Genomic DNA, 16,598 nt, shown 5'->3' with positions numbered 1-16,598 from the left:
TAATGAAAAACTCGGAAAATTGCGAAACTAAGTTGAAAAAGTTTCGTACTGTTACCTGCATTTTGTGTTGACAAAATGCTAGAGAACAAACTTGAATAATACAATTTAACACTTAACATTCTTGAATTTATCTGGTTTTTTATTTTTATTTTGTTAGTTTTCTCTCTAGTTGCAAGTTCTTCAACGAGTGAACATAATTGGAGTTCATAGTCTACTCTTTTATGCACTCAATGAAGCATAACCAGTTGGCTGCAAAAAGAGATGAAGAGTTGGTGTATATTCATTCCAATTTGCATCTTCTGTTACGTAGGGATCCCTAATACAAGTAGGGGGCCGCAAAGCTTTGGTATTGTTGATGTCAGTTTTGTACCACTACATAAAATATAGCGAATGAATACTTGACATGGAATATCAAACACTCAATCCCTCTCCTGAAAAGTAAATACACATGAAGACATGAGGAAAACTCTAATGTTCCTTACACCTGTGGATACTAACTCAATTATATTAATATTATTTGCTGGTTAATCATGTAGGTGGCCTTACATTATTCATTCAAGGATTGTCAGACTCTCGTTGTGATGGTGATGATCTTGGTGGAGTATATGAGCGCTAAATGATGTTGATGGTGATGATGATGGAGGATGTGTGTTCAAATGACTTATGCCTTCCTAACTTTCTTCTTCAAAACTCCAACTAGTAAACTACTTGTTGCTTTACTCCTACTCCTATGAATGGAAAGATTAGCAAATGGACGGGGATCGAATTTGATGAAAGCTTACCAGTGGCTCTACCTCCATAGATGCAATGATTAAAGGAAAAAAGACTAGATTACCACGCAAGGCTTCTTAACCAACCACTAGGATGGTAGTGGTCTAGTTTATAGATCCCTATCAAACATCCACTAATATCACCATGTAACTATCTATCTACTCTTACTCTTAACAACTTTCTTGAAATAAAATCTACTTTAACAACTTCAAAGGAATTTGACTCTAACTATTGGAAGTAGAAACCATGCAATAACACTAAGTGTTCTCAATCACTATGCAAGTCACAACAATGACAAAGAGAGGCAGTTTTGGTATTATCTTAAGCAACAATTTTCTTCAACCCTTTACAAATGAGAGCAAATGGTCTTATATAGGGGCCAAAATTACAACCAACAGTAGAGATTAAGGGCAAAATCAATGATCCATATTAGATCCTAGAAACCCTAATTAGGGCTGCCACCCCATTGGCCAATGGGAAGATGCCACCTCATCAATGGACGAATGAAAAAAAAGGAAAAGTGGCAACCAATGAGAAGACACCAAAATGGTAGCCAATCAGAATCAAACACCTATCCTACCCAAGAAGGAGAAATTTCCACTTGGGCTTACATCAAATGATCTTTTAATATAATTCTACCCTTTTCTTTCATCTTCTTAGCCAAAGTGATGAACTTGGCTAGCCAGTCGTTGACTTCTTTTATAGGAGGGCAAAGTGTGTGCTTCATCTTGAGCTCAGCTGAATTCATCATGTTGCTCACCGCTTGCAATGTCTTCTCATGATCCTTCTCATATTCTATCGCATATCCGTTAAAGGCATTTAGGGAGGCAAGGGTACCCAAATGCTTCTTCTTGATGGCAACCTTCCCCAACTCATCCAATCTTGATCCAAACTCTATCTCATTTATGTTCTCCTTTTTGATTTATTCAAAATCAAGTGCAACCCCAACATTGCTCATTACGGTTGAAATGGAAGTGTCAACACTTGGGTTGTGTTGTGCAATCTTGTTCCGTATCTCTTCAAATGTCCTCAATCTGATGGTCAAGGCAACAAACCAAGACTCCACTGTACTCATTCCTCCTTCATCTACCAACTTGGTTCTCTCCAAATATCTCTCCGGTAGCTCGATAAATGCTTGTAGCTTGGAAATGGCTAAGTCCTTGACTAGAAGCAAATCTTTCCACTCCCCTTCAAATGCTCTAAATTTGTCTCTAATAGCCACCAATGACTTGAATGTCGAGATAAAGGAAGGCAAGAAATTTCACCCATCTTGAATCGTATCATGGATCCAATCCTTGACTTCGTGCAATTGAGCCGATATTTCTTCTATGTTGCTTCCATTGTCTTGCAGAAGGGCTGCCTGATGCAATTGTTGGATAAGCTGGCAATCTCTCCAATAATTGTTTTCAGCCTCCAACTTTACAATCCTCTCGTTTGCCTTCCTCAACCTTTCTCTAAGTGAAACCATGCCTTCCTGGATCTCTTCACATTCCATGTCATCTGTGATTCTTCCCAAGTTATGGTCTACTATCTCATACTCCTGAGCTACAATCTCATCTACTGCCTTGCTAACCTTTGGGATAGCAATCTTAACTTTTTGGTGACCCTCATCGTCGCTCTTGATTACTTTTGCCACCGTTTTTGCAATTTGTTTCTATTTTTTGCTGTCATCCTTTTCCACTAACCCTTGAATATCTGCAGCTGTTCGGACAATCACCCCCTCGCCTCTTGGCATAAGCATTTTCCTTAACCATAGTGGTGTAGTGCATCTCCCCAAATTTGGATTCGGTTCGACCGGCAAAACATCACCAATGGCCTTGGGCGCCTGACTTATTTCCTCAATATCGATTGGCCTATCCTCTTCTTCACTAGTGACTGTCACATCATCTCCATGTTGGTTCTCCGAGAGAGAAGAGTACTCGGTACTGTTACTGTAACCACTTGATTCTGAATCGGAGCTCACCTTTATCACGACCCCTTATCCACTTGTATTATCTTCTTGGCCTCTAGCCTCAATTATGCTCTCCCTTGATGGTGCTGCATTCTGTCTCTTTGCTGGAGGTTCCTGATGTTCCTTACTTTTCTCGACCTCCAAACTTCTCTTCTTGCTCTTAACTACCCTTTGTTGCTGGCTACTGCCTTCACCTTTTTGTCTGACTGACTCCGTTGGACCCTCTTCTTCCGGTTTCATCCTCTGCATCATAATCTTTTCTTAGCACATTTTCATCATCTTCTAGTTGATTGGGAATATCAAGGCCTCTCCGTCTGATTGCCCTCATCATGCCCACTGACAACCTTGAGAAAGCTAGCTTCCTCACATGAAAGTCATCCTATGCATTGGCCCAAAAATCTTCTATAGTAGGAATATGTTTGAACATGTTTTTGCGAGATGCCTTGATAAGACCATTAGGATCGAATCCTTGTCTTGCTTTATACCATCCTAGATGATACCATTCTAATTCTTCCCCTGCAGCTGCAAAGGTGACAGGAATGGGGCAAGTATTATTGCGTATTCCGAATGAGAAGGTAATTCCTATCTCACCTTTGAGTTTCATTATTTTGTCATAATGCTCAAGTTGCCTAGCCAACTCCATCAAAACTATCTTGTCAGGTGGGTACCTTGGAAGTCTCTTGGGACAAATTGTACTTCTTGCCACTCTAATATATGTGAATTGCGGAAATTGGATGAACCAACTCCATACTTCTTAACTTTTGCTTCCACTTCTGTTAAAAGTTTCCTAGCAGGTGTCCCTTATAATATCCTTACCATTTTCATAGCAAAGGCGTCATAAAACATCTTATAATCTTTGGTGCTGTGCAAATGAAGCTGTGAATAGCACTCATGCACCAAACATTGCCCCAACCCATTGCCAATCACTCCTAAGGCCTTAAGTCTAGGATTTTCATATAGTCTCACAATCAGATAAAAAAGATAGGATCCCATCTAGAATTGCTTTTGATTTTGCACTGTCCTAAGTTGCAACTCTAAATTTTCGCTTATAATTCTAGCCCAATCAAATTTTCTCTTTCCATTTTCAATTTCATCAATAAAGTACATCCAGTTCTCGAATTGCATACCTTCAACCATGCTCATGATCCGACTGAGAAGCACAATAAGATTGCCATACTCTAATTTGAAATCTGACTTGGTGACCTTTGATGACCTGGTAAATCCCTTCTTGCCCTTGTATAACCAATTCTACATTAGATGAATGAAGTAAGCCTCCTAATTATCCTGAAATAACTTGGCCGCCTGATCCATCATTACCATTGTCATGCCTTTGTACTGGGGCATATTAAATGCTTCTTCGACCACTTGTTCGTTGATGTTAGCCAACACTCTCTTCCCTTTATCGGAAATGATGAACTTGGTAACAATATCGAACCGGGATGCACACTCCATTACCAATTCTAAACAAGGCAAGGTAGGAGGGAAAGCTGCCGCGTGTACAATTCCTCTGTTATAGATCTTCTTTGCCATGGGGGATTGTCCTTCCTTCAATCTATCCTTCAACTGTACCATGTTCACCGTGCCAATGTTGGTATCACTTATTCGCCTCACTTTCGAGAAGGTGGTCTTAGGCATTATGTCTTCTTTGTCTTTTTTGGTATTTGTTTCCTTTGAGTTCTTGCTTGCACTAACATCTACCATTTTGAACACTTATTTCTGCCCCTTCGTTCTAAATGATATGGACTATACTTATCAATCTCCAACCTTCTTTCTATCGATGGAATCTAACTTATTTCTGCCTCTCGAAGTCCTATCTCTACAATTATCAATCTCCAAATTTCTTTCCTAGGGGTGGGACTACCACTTATTTCTGCCTTTTCATTACCTTAGGATGGACTACACTTATATCTCCCAACTTCAATCCTATGGTGGTCTAGCTTATTTTTGCCTCTCCAAGTGTCCTATCATGAAATCTACACTTATATCTCCCAACTTCAACCTATCAATGGAATGATGAAGTGGTGGATGATAAGTGCAAGAAGAAGATAAGGGAAACAAACCAAGCAAGAACAAGGAATAGAATCCGCCTTTAAAACTAATCTTCATCTCCAAAAATGAATAGAATTTTACCTTAAATCTGCCTTTACCAATAACCGGGTCGTTTTCAAGTTCGGATCAGATCTTAGAAATTCCAATCCTCCTTGCAAATAATGATGCCCTAGCAAAAATCAGAATTTTGACTTCCTTGAAATTGCCCACGCTCGCCAAAAATCAGACCTTAAATCACTCTTCACCAAATAAAATTGCCCAATTCTAGAAGGGGAAATTGCTGCCGAAGATGGAGAAATTAGACTCAACAAAAATCGCCCAAGCTGGAAAAAAAATCAGATCTTCTCCAAAATCGCCTTAGGGTAGAAATTTGCCCAAGCAAGAAGGAGAAAAATGCCACCAATAAAAGGAAAATTCTGCCCCAAAAAATCACCCAAGTTTGAAATTTGCCTCTAGAGGAAAATCACGCATCCAAGGAGGAGGAAAAAGGGATGAGAAAATAAGAAGAGAGGAAACCCCTCTTATACCACATTTTTTGCCTCTCCAAGTGGGCCGACCTGCCTGGAGGGAAAACAAAATTAAATTAGCCCCTTAATTAATGGTCCAAATTTAAATGGAATATTAAAATTATTTAGCCCATAGTGAAATTGGCCCATTTAATTGCTAGTTTTGATCAAAAATTGCAAAATAGAAACAAGTTAAGTCTAGGAGATGTCAAAATTTTCATTTAATAATGTTTTGACAATTAAAATATCATTAAAATCGAATTTAGCAAGCCAAAATCGATTTTTCAATTTCAAATTACCAACTTCCTTTAATATTTCTAAAATCCTCTAGACTAAATTTCAACCAATTTAATGAGATTTTGCAATTTAATTCAATTTCAATTTTGCAATACAATTTTAATTTTAATTTTTTTTAACAAAATAAATCCTTTTCTTAGCAGTGAAAATTCAAACTCCAATTTCAATTTCACTATCAAAATTTTCCTTTTTCACCAAAAAATTCAAGATCTTGCAAAATGACTAAATCTAACAAATTCGTTTTGACAATACTCAAGCTTATACAATTATTTCAAATTTTCAAAAAAATCATCAAAGTCCAAAAATTTGCAATTTTATCCTGCTAAGTATTTGTTTTAACCATCGAAAAATGTTGTTTTGAAACTTGCTTGGCCTAAGGATAAAATTACTAATCTCCTGTAGAATCTACATAGACCAAAGAATCCCTTAAGTTGTGTGAGATGTGTAGGTCATTTAGCAATAGCTTTGATCTTCTTGTGATCAACTTTTACTCCCCCAACATTGATGTTGTGATCAATAAAAAGAAAAATTGTTATCTTGATGTCACAATTCGACCCCTTGTCGGTAAATTCTATATTGTAGCCAATGGGTAGAATTGTATCCGAAAGGGTGCGTAGCGGTTGAGTCACCCCTTCGGGAAAGTATATGTACACCGTTTGGAAGGGACTTTGGAATATCATCATAATCATATTGTAAGCATTGGAGTGCATATTTCGTATCTGAATAAAGTATCCGCTCTGTGTTATATCTTATTGTACTACATGCGATAAGTATCCTTTTACCTTGTACAGTATACATTTGGTGCCGTTGCCAATGGAACTTGGAACAAAGGAAGTGTTATGAGATTAATGCCGAATTTGCTTAATAAAGATAGGAATAAGATAAAATATAAGGATAAAATACACATAGCACATGAAGTTTTAATTTTAGTACAACAGACAGAGCGTAGATAGAAGCTTCAACAACTTACCGACAAACATCGAGGGGGTGAAGGAGCAGAGACGAAAGGAGTGCATTCACCTAGTAGACCGAAAAGTGTCAAGGAATTGCTAGAAGAGACTCGACAACACTTGAATTTAGTGGAAGAGACAAGGGAGGAGTTCCTTAACTTGTATATGCCAAGGGTAGAGAATCCGAATGGAAGGGAAGTAACTTGCACGGCTTGAAGTGCCGAAGGAGCACGAGCGTGGAGTGAACTCTTCATTCTTGATACACTTGACTAATGGATACAGGTAGAGAATCGAATAACTTCGCTTGAAGATCTTTTCTCTCTGGGTAATGCGGTTATCCAAAGTAGGACGGTTGTCCGAAGAAGCGTGGTTGTGCAAAACAATATGGGTGCTTAGAACATCACGGGTGCTTAGAACAATGCAGGTACACAGCAAGTACCATAGAATCAGAAGAAAGTAGCAATGGTAGGACCAAAGGAAAAATTGCCAAAGTTCAACGGTAATGGGACGATAGATGCGATTAGACACTGCAAGACATGCAAAACAATATGGACGGCGAATGGTGTAATGCACTAGGATGACTGGGTTCGATAGTTTCTAGTAACCCTACGGGGTGTAGTGATTGATTGGTTTGTGGATGACGATCCTCAGAAATTAACTACATGGCCGAACGTTAAGAAAGAATATATAGCAGAGTTTCGATTACTAAGGGACGATAATGAAATTGTAGAAGAAATATACAGTATGAAGCAGAGAAAGAATGAAACGATTCGTGTATATGCAAGAAGGCTGAAAGAATTGGTGGGGAAGATGGAGAGCCCACCGACTGACAGATTAAAGAAATGATGGTTTGTTGAAGGGCTACGGCCGGCACTAAAGAAGAAAATGAAGATTGTAGCTCTATCATCGTACATAGATGCGTATAATTAGGCGATGGATCTAGAGAGTGAGCAGAAGATGAGCAAAAAGAAGAATCACAAATCATCGGATTCAGATGATTCATCTTCCAAAAGTAGCAACATCGACGAAGAATCAAGTAAGAAAGTTCGAGCGTTTCACAAAGATATGTTACGGATGATGAAGGAATTTAAAAATCTAAAAAAGAACCCTGATTCGGTGAAAGGAGAATTGTGGTGTATGGACTGTAATGAGGGCCATACAAAGGGCTCCTGCCTGAAAAAATCAATTTTGCGATATCTGCCAGATTGTGGGACATTCCACAAAGGAATGCTTGTTCAATATGAAGACGAAGGGACACTAGCAAGTATTACTGATGCAGGAAGTGTCCATTGCAAGAGCAAGAATGAACACAACTAATGACGCAACCTCAGGAGGTTACCGAAACAATAACCGATGTGGACGAGGTGGTAATAATAATAATAAAAACAATGGAGGCCGAAGTCGGATATAGTACGACTCGAGTGGACGACCGATGATATAGTGCCGTGCGTGCAACCTCTAGGGCACTTCGCCAAAGACTGTATCACAAAGGAAATGCCACAACTGTTATGCAGATGGTGTGGTCTGGGAGATCATGAGGATTCAAAATGCCCAAAGCAAGGGGTGAATCTATTAAGCATCAAAACATGTGATGAGGAGATACTAGCCATCACTCGCGAACAAGCAAAGAAGGCAGTATACCCAGATGCAAAGGAAGAAAAGAAGAGGTTGCAACAAGCACGAACGGAGTTGGAAAAACAAATGGAAATGGAAAAGCTACAAACAAAAGACATAGTCGGCACCTCGAAGAGGAACCTGGTAGAACAAAACATGATAAGGCAGGTAATGCAAATAGAAGTTCTTATAAAATTAAACGACCTTCTTACAATGCCTTAGTTGTGGACAACGATATTGAACATGACACCACTCCTGAAAGCAATAGAAGAGATAGGATAGGATGGTAGTGGAGTGACTGCAACAGGCCCAATGCTATTGGCACTCTCTATGGGGAGACATCCAGCAGTAGTAGAGATGGGTATCCTGGGAACAGTACTCACGGACACGATTGTCTACGGAGGGTCAGGAGTAAACGTATTACCGGACGATATATGGATAAAGTTGGGACAACCTACATTGTGGCCACCTACATTTTAATTAGTCACTACAGAGCAACATGGGATTAAGCCTTTAGGGATCCTGATGGCGTAGCCTATAATCATCAGAACACAACCATTCTTACTAGATTTTGTGGTTATTCCATTAAAAAGAAAAGGGTATGACACCATCCTCAAATGAGGCTAGTTGGTGCAGGCAAAGGTGAAGCATGATTGGAAGCAGAATACCCTGTCCATGGAAGGCGGAGGTCGGAGATTTATAATCGACCTGCCCCCATAAATGGTAGGTGAGGAGGCAGCGTCGTTAGATTTCGAAGGTGAAGACAAAGGTGACGATGAGGGAAAGAAGAGAATGGAACTTGACGCAGGAGTATTAATATTAGGAGGATCGAATGATGACGACTTAGACTCGGTGAACGACTTACTCCATTGGTAGATAGAGGATTACAAGCTCTTTCCGAGCTGTAACATGTTTGGAGTCGAAGAGGGAAAAGAAGGGAACAAGTTTCTGAAGGAGTATAGCAAAGTGAAGGAGGGAGAAGCACATGTAGATGAAACATCGGTGCATACGTTTAGTGATGACAAACCTATGAAGTATGAAGAGCCTACTGTAAAAACAATGAACTTAGGAGATGAAGCCAATCAGAAAAATATCTTTGTGGGAGATGATTGGAATCCAGTCCTGAAGGCAACAATGTTCAAAATATTTATGGAGTATAAGAACGTCTTTGTATGGACGTATAAGGATTTGAAAAGAGTACCACAAGAGTTATGTGTCCACCGGATACCATTGATAGAAGGTGCAGTACCCGTACGAAAGTGGCCGGTACTGGATGAACGAAAATTATGGTGCACGGGTCATTGATGAGATTGATCGGATGCTGGAAGCAGGAATAATTTTTAGGGTGTAGACGAGTGAGTAGGTATCACCGATTGTGATACCTCTGAAAAAGGACACCACACAGATAAGAATATGCGTAGACTTTTGATGCCTAAATGCAGTAATGATTAAAGATCCATTTCCGATAACATTCACCGATAGCATTTTGGAAGAAGTTGCGGGGCATGAAATTTATTCATTCATGGATGGGTTCTCTAGATACAACTAGATATCCATCGCCGAAGAAGATAGGTTGAAAACAACATTCATAGTGGAAGATGGAGTATACGCATATAATAGGATGTCATTTGGACTGTGTAATGCTCTGACAACATTCTAGAGAATTATCCTATACATTTGATAAAATGTTTGTCAAAAACTTTAAGGCATTTCTAGATGATTGGTCAATTTTCAGTGCAGAGGATAAACATATAACAACAGTCGGAGAATGAATGGAGAGATGCAAACAGGCGAGACTGGCACTAAATTTGAAGAAGTACAGGTTCATGGTACCACAGGGGAAGCTATTAGAACACAGTTTGCAAGGTAGGGTTGAAGACGGATCCTAACAAAGTTTGTGTAATTTTGGATATGCCACTGTCGACGGATGTATCAAAAGTAAAATCATTCCTCAGACATATTGGATGCTACCAGAGGTTCATCAAGAACTTTGTGAAAATATCCTACCCGCTAGACAAACTTACCTGCAGGGGCGAACCTTATAATGGGACATGGAGCAGAATGAAGCTTTTGATGGACTGAAAACAAGGTTGGCCACAACACCAATTCTAACCTATCTGAACTGGAATAAGGAGTTTCATGTTCATGTTGATGCATCAAACTATGTGATTGGAGCAACACTGGCACAGACAGGTGATCACAGACTAGATCATCTAGTATACTTGGTGAGTAGATTGTTATCTAAAGCGGAGAAAAATTATTGTACAATAGAATGAGAAGCACTCAGAATGGAGTACGTAGTATAGAAATTCAGGCATTATTTACTGGCGACACCGTTCGTATTTTATGTGGATCATCAAGCATTGTTATACCTTGTGAACAAGCCGATAATCTAGGGAAGGATAAGAAGTTGGTTGTTATTGTTGTAGGAATTTACATTCAAGATTGTTGTGTGGCCAGAAAAGAGTCATGTAAGTGCAGATCACTTGTCGATGATAAAATTAGGAGAGCCACCAGAGGGAGTCAATGATGATTTTTTTGACGGACAACGATTTCACATTGTAGCATTGCCATCTTGGTACACGTGTATCTGAGAGTATCTATCGACGGGACAATTTCCTAGCGAAATGTCGCCGAATGAGAGGAGGAAACAGGTGCTAAGGAGCCGAACATTTCAATTGATCAATGGGTTTCTATATAAAATGGGACTTGACTAGATTTTGCGGCGGTGTGTTCTGGAGGAGGAAATATGGAAGGTGTTGAAGGAAGTGCATGAAGGACCAGTAGGAGGACACATAAGATTGGATACAACTGCATGAAAGATACTTCTGGCAGAGTAATGATGGCCAACCATGCACAACGATGCCAGGGAGTGGGTTGTTGCCTGCAATACATGTCAGAGAGCTGGAAAATCACTGAAGAGAGACTTCATGCCCTTGAACCCTTCACACGCACAGGTGTTGTTCGAAAGATGGGGGTTAGACTTTGTTGGATCCCTCAAGGTAAGTAAAACTAGAAGATGCAGGTACATTGTGGTGGCGACAGAATATCTAACCAAGTGGGTGGAGGCACACACAATACCGAACAACTCTGCAATGAGCACAACTAAATTTATTTATGAGAAAATCATCACAAGATACGGGATTCCACTACAGTTGACAAGCGACCGCGGAGGACACTTTGTTAATCACGTCATCTGACTGCTCACTATTGACTTCAAAATTTACCATTCTTTATCGAGCTCATACTACCGAAGAGCCAACGGTCAAGCAGAAGCTACTAATAAGATCTTAGTCAGAGTAATTTATAAATGCTGTGTAGTTGAGGGGGAAGATTAGGAAGAAAAGTTACCATCAACGTTATGGGCGTACCGTACTTCATACAAGGTAACCATCGAACACACTCCAGGAGGTAGTGGTACCGACAGAGTTCATGATATCGAGTTTAAGGATCGCAATCAAGAACAAACTTGGCAATATGGAAAGCTTGAGGGAGATATTATATAACTTAAATAAACTTGATGAGTGATGATTGCGGGTACAATGGGCCACAAAGGTTACATAGAATAGGCGAAAAGTATGGCATGACAAGCACTTAAAATTGAATAAATTTCAATTGGGGCTGTTAGTTTTAAAGTATAATGGGTGTAACGAGATCAAACTAGGAAAATTTAAAGTTAAATGGGTCAGACCATACAGGATCCGTGAAGTTGGCGATAATGGGGCAATTAGAGTATGGACGCTCAACAGGGAGTAGCTGATGCAGTGAACGGGTTGAAGTTGAAAATCTACCATGAAAGAAATGTGCCTCAGCGGATTTCAGAAAGAGAAGGATAAAAATAATAATAAAGAATGTATATATGTAAGATAGGTAAATGTAAATAATAAAGCATATTTTCTTAATTTTGGCCCAAAATTAAAATAGAACAAAAGTACACGAGCAAAGGCAAAATAATAGTAAACGAAAGCAATAGAAAAATACTATACGGTCTTTTATTAGCATACCACATAAAAAATTGACTCGAGAATAGCACCGTACGACATTTTGGAGCACAGTGAACGATGGGAGAAGACACTGTACGGTGGTGATAAAGTACAATAACAAGAAATGTAAGCACCATATGACATTGACAGGGAAAGGAAAAACATTGCAAAGACACTGTACAACCTTTTGTGCAGTAAGGAGGATAAGTATAGGGCCGTACGAACATAAAAGAGCATTATCTAGGAAGTACAGTACGACTACAAAGGAGCAATTAGAAGAAGAGTCTATAGGAAGGTTTTCTGTACAGTTGTACGACTCAAGGAGCAAACAAATATCCAACATCATCGTACATTGTATGGATAATACACAACTAAAAGAAGCGGATTGACCATTTGGAGTATATCGTACGGTCCGTACGGAAGGCCAACAAGGACAAAAGCCTTGTAGGGACACCGTACGACCATGCTATAAGCATGAAGTATAGGTAGCTATATGATCAATAGGTATATATGCAACCGTATGGTCCATACATTGTAGAGGCATTGTATTGTATAGCCATACACCGTATGGAGCGAGGTTGTAACATAACAAAGGGGACCACCGTAGTCACCGTACATTAATGTAGTCATCGTATAGATGCACTAAAGTGAAGCTAGGTGGAGTATATCAGACAGATTGAAGGAATAACATGGTATGGTAGAGAGACCGTAGTAGAGCATTCAGGGAAGGAGGAAGGAGCCGTACTTTTCAGGAAAGTAGAAGCCGTACAGAGGCCAAAGAGAGGAGAAGAAACTTGGAAATAACGTGGTATAGAGGGGGGTAACTAACCTAGCGAGTTTTTTTTGGTTATTATTCAAGCAAAACAACAAATAGGTGATAGTTATGCATTCATCCAGTAAAAGGGCTTGGAAAATGAAATTGGAAGAAGATTCAACAAAAACTACAGCCATGAATAGGAATGTAAAGACTTTTCCATCCGGAGTTCGTGTAGCAGAAGGAATAAGTACAGGACCAAACAAAAAGAAAGGGAAGCAACTAGCATAGTCGATTGCGACGGATAATCCCACAGTGCAGAATGTTGCATTTGAAGGATTGAATGGAGCAGAATGCTGGAAGTGGTGGCAGGAGACACCTGATAACCATTCAATGAAGGCCAACATTCGGAAGGCACAGGTCAAATGGGTGATACAAATGCCTGTGTTTTGTATTAGAGATTATGAAGGGTTTTTATGCCTCATGATAGAAACATACGATAGGTTCTCTCGCACCAGTACGTTTGCCTACCTTGGTTGCAACTTGGTAATATCATTCAGATCGGTGGACTTCACACAAGTATTCGGGATGCTTGGTCATGCACAAGGGGGAAGGAAAATAGATAGCAAACCAAAAAAGTTGAGTTGGGAGGTAAAGGCATAATTGATACAGCTGGTATGTGGGGATCTAACACAGGCAGAGCGAGAAGCTCTCACGGACTCATCCAGGGGTAGAGGATTGAAGAAATCCAATGTGCAAGAAGGCCATTGGCGTTGTGTTATGGACATAGTAAAAAGCTGTTTGATAGGATCTAGTCGCGCTTTAGACATTTCATTCCCACAAGTGGTGATGATGAACGAGATTATGAATAGAAGAGTGTATGACTGGGCTACATTGTTGGTAGAATGGATGTATGAATTTATGACACTACAACACAAGACGTTTTACATGCCGCACTATGCCATTGGGCTATTCTTGGAGGCAACAACGCGGATGATCCCCAATGATGCATTGGAGGCCAAATTGGGACCACTCGCGCCAGGGGAACCCCCGATCATGCATTGGAGGGATGTCAATACACTTGGTACCAAGACCATGGTCAAACAGAAATGACCGAGTCCAGAGGGCGAAAATATTGATAGTGGTTGTGAGGAGACTTCTTTTGGGGGGAGTGGGATCGACATGTAGGAGGAAGAGGATGGGGAGGTAGAAGTAAGTACAGCTACACTGTTGAGATTCCCACGGCCTACACTCTCACCGACGACACACTTGGTTCCTGTAGGTATACATGGCATTCTGGGGTTTGGTCAGTTCAGGAAGCTAGTGGTGATGACTCCGGCTTCAGTTGCGATTCAGCCTGCTGCGGAGACGCTAGCTATTCCAGAGGCATTAGTAGAGGCACATCCACCACTAATAGAGACAACTATTCCAGAGGTAATGATGGAGCCTGCTCGCGAGGTTTTGCTAGAGGTTGGGGCTAAGGTACTTGTACTTGATGAGGCGATAGGTACTTAAGGAAGGAGTGATGGAGGTAGTGACAGGCGAGGGTTTGAGGATGTCGGGTGTTCATTTAGACATAGTGGGTTCAGATGCAATGGTCAGAGTGGATACAACATTGTTAGCATCACTTGAGGAGCCGGACAGAGAAAACAAAACCCAAAGGTTGAGCACGTACCTAAGTACGAGGTTTCACCGTACCCCAGTGCCTCGAGTGACATAGTTGCACACACCTATGCGAGAAGTAGTTCCAGAGGAAGACCCTCTACAAGCACAGGTGACACAGAATGGACTACCACATAGCGCTGTTGAGCGGATGACAGAAGGAGTAGAGAGGGCTATGGGTGCTCAGCAACAGCCTCCAGTAGCACCAGAAACAGTGATGAGAGAGGCATTCTTCGCTGATATAGAAACTCTAGTGACTCAGGCTCGCCAAGTAGTGGCCTCTACAGAGATACAGGCTTTGGACTCGATAGTAAAGAAGCTGGAGAGAGTGATATCTTTCATGAAATTAGGATACCTGATGAACTTTAAAGTTTGTTTTGAGGAACTGGGATGGCCGAGTGTGGAGACTGCACAGATGTGCTAGGATTGGGCCACTACGAGAGATCCAAGTATGGAGAGCCGAGTAGAGGTTTTGACTTAGGAGATAGTCGAGATACACAGGGATGCATATTACACCCTTCAGAGGAGCCAAACAGATTAGGTAGCATTGGAGAGGGCTCAGGAGGAGTCAGCTACTAGGCTAGCCGCGGAGAGGGCAGCCTGGGAATCCAAGAGGGCAACATTGTTAGATCGACAAAGTCAGCTATAGAAGGTGGTAGCAGAGAAGGAACAGTTAGCAGCAGAGAAGGAGCGGGTGGCAGACGAGAAAGAGAGAGAGCTGGGAGAGATTGCTGGGATGATGCAGTCAGCTTTAGCGCTTCAAATGGAGGCTGAAGCGAAGTATGGAAGGAGCAAGTGTATAAGCTACGAGCAGAGCTGAACGAGCTTAGAGCACGAACGACTACTACACCAGGGACGCATCCCTCTTCTTAGTGCCTAAATATTATGTAATTAATTGTTTTGGTTGTAATTTGAGTTTTGTTGTAAGGGTTGTCTCTATTTTGACGTTCGGAGATGAATTTACTTTTTTGAGGGGGATGATGTTGTCAGTAAATTCTATATTGTAGCCGACGGGTAGAATTGTATTCGAAAGGGTGCATGATGGTTGAGTCACCCCTTCGGGAAAGTATATGTACACTGTCCGGAAGGGACTTTGGAATATCATCATTATCATATTGTGAGCATTGGAGTGCATATTGCATATATGAATGAAGTATTTGCTCTGTGTTATATTTTACTATACTACATGTGATAAGTATCCTTTTACCTTGTATGGTAAACACTCTCTAAGAAGCTCATTACCTCCTCAAGATGTTCCATATGCTCTTCACATGTCCTATTGAAAAGTAAGATGTCATTGAATAATATCAAAATAAATTTCCTCAACTACTTCATGAGAACATGGTACGTACAACTTTGAAAAGTTAGTTGAGCATTCATTGATCCAAAGGGCATACTCAAAAATGCATGCCCAAAAAGGCACCTGAAAGCAGTCTTCTTAATATCTTTTTTCCTCGTTTACATTTTATGGTATTTCAACCTCAAATATATTATAGAAGTATCGTGCCCTATGCAACTCATCAATCAACTCATTTATCCTAGTAATCAGGTACCTATTCTTGATTGTCATTTTGTTCAAGGCCCTGTGATCAATACACATCCACATCATTCCATACTTATTTACCAACACCATGGCATCACTCAACCCTCGATGCCAACTTTTCCTCCAAGGACTGAAACATCGCACAAAGAATGAGAACCTAGCTTTCAAGTAATGCAAGAATAATTACTAGAAGATCGGAAGAGAGCGAATATGGAAGGGTATATTATCTTACAAAGGTTAGGCTGATTTGAGAATGAGGTACTTCGGTGGTGGAAACTTTGGCTACTTTAATGATGACCTAAAGGGGAAGATGATCCATGCGAGTTTTGGCTTTTAGGCATTTCTTGTTGCAATCTAATTAGAGTGTTTTCAATAGGGTTTCTAGATGTTTGCTATTTTAAGTAAGTCAACAAGGTTTAGAATTTTGGCCATTTTAGTATTGGACTTGGAGCGTCTCGTCGAGAGTGTTCCAACACGCTATTACACATGGATTTATGAGTTCGATAGGATGCTTATTT

General features: G+C 40.4%; 1 protein-coding gene across 2 annotated transcripts in view; it reads left to right on the top strand.

The window, feature by feature from the left end:
- The window catches only part of LOC149568200 (Pseudouridine synthase family protein), a 286,392-nt gene that overhangs the window by 12,999 nt on the left and 256,795 nt on the right, over positions 1–16,598 (top strand). The window lies entirely within an intron of this gene.

Source organism: Cupressus sempervirens, chromosome 3 (genome assembly GCF_028749045.1).
Source record: "Cupressus sempervirens isolate cs-2001-9-10 chromosome 3, ASM2874904v1, whole genome shotgun sequence".
NCBI classification, from domain to species: domain Eukaryota; kingdom Viridiplantae; phylum Streptophyta; class Pinopsida; order Cupressales; family Cupressaceae; genus Cupressus; species Cupressus sempervirens.
The sequence above is the reverse complement of the archived record's forward strand: the minus strand, read 5'-3'. Positions and strand labels throughout refer to the sequence as shown.